Source organism: Curcuma longa, chromosome 4, assembly GCF_044706935.1.
Source record: "Curcuma longa cultivar G26 ecotype Majalengka, Jawa Barat chromosome 4, ITB_CL_G26_1.1, whole genome shotgun sequence".
NCBI classification, from domain to species: Eukaryota; Viridiplantae; Streptophyta; class Magnoliopsida; order Zingiberales; family Zingiberaceae; genus Curcuma; species Curcuma longa.
In genome coordinates this window covers 12,511,917-12,515,530 of record NC_133864.1, presented here as the reverse complement: position 1 = coordinate 12,515,530, position 3,614 = coordinate 12,511,917, and the positions used below count along the sequence as shown (strand labels likewise).

The following is a 3,614-nucleotide window of genomic DNA, read 5'->3' as shown; positions in this document are numbered from 1 at the left end:
TAGCTCCCTCTGCCGCTCCCTTCGGCGTTCTCTGCCTCTCCCTCCGGCACTCTCCATCTGCCTCTCCGTCCGGCGCTCTCCCTCTGCCGCTCCCTCCGACGTTCTCAGCCTCTCCCTCCGGCGCTCTCTCTGTGCCTCTCCGTCCGGCGCTCTCCCTCTGCCGCTCCCTCCGGCGCTCTCCTTCTGCCTCTCCCTCCGCGCGCTCTCTTGGTTGCTCCGGCAGATCCTCGCGACAAAGTCTCCTCTGGCGAAATCTCCGCCATTTTTGCTCCGGCACAGTCTCCCTCCGGCAGATTCTCCCCAAAGGTAACCCCTCCGATCCGGCCATTTTTGCTCCGGGGGCACAGTCTCCTCCGGCAGCTTCTAAAAGTTGATTTTAGGGTTCCAAATTTGTATTTCTTTAGATATAACTAAGACTAATTTAGGGCTTGTTCACTGTGTGGCACACTAATTGCCGTTGCATGCTGTCATTTATCCACGTAAGGCCATTTCTTAGACCAAACGATCAGTTGTTGCAAAACTCTAAAACTGATTGTTGGAAAGTTGTAAGTGGTGTCGGTGCATGGATGCATTGGTATAACAAACCCATGTTAAGTTCTCATGCCTTGTCATTTTCATTTGAATTGCTCTTGCCTTTGGACAAACCTTGTATTCACTAACCACTTTGGAAACAATCTGTTGGACAAACCTTGTATTCTATTTGCTTAATGCTTATTGCTTCATTTCTTGACTGAACTTTGTTATAGCAATTGTTTCTAGAACATCTCATTGTATAACTCAAACCGGGTAAAAGGAATCTCACTACAATGGCTAATAAATTCTATCATGTGGCTAATAAATTCTCTACTCGAAGCGTTGGCATGGTAGGTCCAATGGCGCCGGCCGTCACACAATGAATCATGCATTTTCAACGGTGTCTTATCATATCTACTCTGATTCAACTAATAAAACTGATCACCTACATATGGGTTGTTTGTTCCTCTTATCCATATCTGTATGTGTTGTAATGTTGTTTTGTAGATATAAATATGTCTGATCAGGCATCAGCACCCGGTCGCCGGACTGTTTTGCGAGTAGTGGCAGGGTGGTAAGTAATTATGTTATTCCTTTTTTCTTCATTCATATAATTTTTTTTTACACATGTCTAACATTTATATGTTTTCTAATACAGTTTGTTTTCTAATACAGTTTCACTCCGGATGGCCATGGAGTATCAAATTATATTACTTCTAAGTTTAAGGAAAGATTTTGTCGATCAGGCCATACTTGGAGGCATGTCTCCAAGGAAATGCGGGACTTTTACTACGATGAATTCATAGTAAGTCATTTTAATTAATGCACTGTTGTTGCTCATTGTAATTATTGATCTTCATTTTCAAAAATGTTATGAACTCAAAGCTGAAGTTTGAGGAACAGTTTATTTAACTTATATTAGTGTTTGTGCCACTAATTGAATTTAATCCCCTGGTAGAAAAAATATACTTGGGAGGAAGGGCACGAGCAAGAATTCAAGGAAACATGGAATGATATATGTATGTGCCACAAGATACAAAGACCTCCTGTATAAATGCAGGAGAAAGGGAACCAGACCTTCTTTCATCCCAGAGGATATTTGGAATGCATGGCGTGCCATCTGGGCTGCAGAAAAATGGCAATCAAATGCAGAGACAGCTCGAGCCAATAGAAATACCGAGCTGGCTGGCCCTAGCACCGGATCCTCAAAGCATACAGCTGGATCCTGATCTATTGTAGAGCACACATTGGACTTAGTAAGTTTATAATAATGATTCATTTGTATTAGTAATTATTTGATTTTGATTTTATTTATATTTTTTTTACGCAGGAGCAAGAGTTACAGCGGCCTCCTACTTGTTGGGAGATATTTTCGAAAACTCATAAGTCCAAGGATGGCACATATGTCGATAAACGCTCGCAGGCATTTGAGGTATAAGATTTGTAATTTTAATTTTATATATCATTACATTATAATAATTATTTTTTTAATCATAATTGTTATGTTATCTTATTTATAACAGGCTGAATTGAATGCAAGATTTGAGCAGGCGTCTCAGCCTGCTGTTGAGGGAGGTGAGAGACAGACTCTCACAACCGACCAAATAAATTAAATTTACTATGATGTGGTCGGAGGGAGGAAAAAGAGTTCAACCCTCTACGATTTAGGGTCCCAGGCAAAAGTGGTGTATGATCGTCAGGGTCCCAGAGCCAGAGGTCGTCCCAGTGGATCCTCTTCTGAGGTGACAGAACTTAGAGAAGAAAATCAAGATTTAAAGAATCGTCTATCCGTATTAGAGGCGCACCAGAGGGCACACGATCAACAACTAACGGAGATGAGGGCATTGATACAGAACATGAGTGTACCGCCACTCCCACCTGGTTGTACTCAATCGTTTGCAGACTTCCTAAACGATGAGACTCATGACCCTAATGCCCCTGATCAATAGCTGCCTGAGAGGTAAGTAGAATTTAACTGCTCCTGCTTTACTATTTATTTTTATAAATGAATTATAAAAATGTTTCCCTTTATTCTTGCTTTGGTTATTTAATTGCTCCTTTTTATTCTTGCTTTGGTCCCTATTAAATCCACTTTCTGTTTCCCTTTATAAATATTTAATTAGAACTTTATTCTTGCTTTGGTCCCTATTAAATCCACTTTCTGTTTCCCTTTATAAATATTTAATTAGAACTTTATTCTTGCTTTGGTCCCTATTAAATCCACATTGTGTGAGGATCATGAAAAAGGCTATTCAATTTAGCTCAACCCTGATCAGATTAGATTTGTTATACATCCAACCTATTGCGGACTGATCCTTAGAAGATATTATGATTTATAACTATGTTACAATTCATGCTACCAAGTCCAAACAACTGAGTCATATTCATATGCACTTTTCCTAGAACCAATTAAGGATAAAATGCACACAGTGTTTAAAAACAAGTCATTGTCAAATATTTCACCACCACTGAGTTCAAGCAAAAACCCTAACGGACAAACCCGACCCTAATGCTCCTGATCAGTAGCTGTCTGCAAGGTAGGTTAGCATTTCTATTACTTTTAATTATTTGTACGTTATTACTTGTAAGCATGCATTTTTCAAATATATATGGTGTTCTATTACTAACCTATCTTATTGGTTTTTTTGCAGGATCTTCTATTTTGCCTTGGCATGTTTAGATATATTTTTGATCAGTTCTTATATTCTGACATTTGATCTAGTATCACTGTATTTAGATATTTGTAATTATGTTATTGCAGATTGTATCGGAGTATTTTGATGTGATGTATTCAGATGTTATATTAGTTTTGTGTTGTGTGTTATGGGCATTTTTGTGTATTTCGGATATATTATATCTTGTTTTGTTGTCGTGTAAACAGGGAAATTCAGAAAACTAATTAAATTTTATTAAAAAAATTATATTATTAGCGACGGAATTTATAATTCCGTCGCTAATAACCATATTTTTTTTAAATTTTATTTAAAATTTAGCGACGGAATTAAATATTCCGTCGCTAATTAGCGACGGAATATTGAATTCCGTCGCTAATAAACCCTAAAAAATAAATAATTTTTTCCCTTTTTTTACAAAATAGCGAC

At 38.3% G+C, this 3,614-nt stretch overlaps 1 pseudogene; it reads left to right on the top strand.

The window, feature by feature from the left end:
* Nucleotides 1-2,462, top strand: part of LOC141827105 (uncharacterized) — a 3,726-nt pseudogene extending 1,264 nt beyond the window's left edge.
* The last annotated feature ends 1,152 nt before the right edge of the window (nt 2,463-3,614 follow it).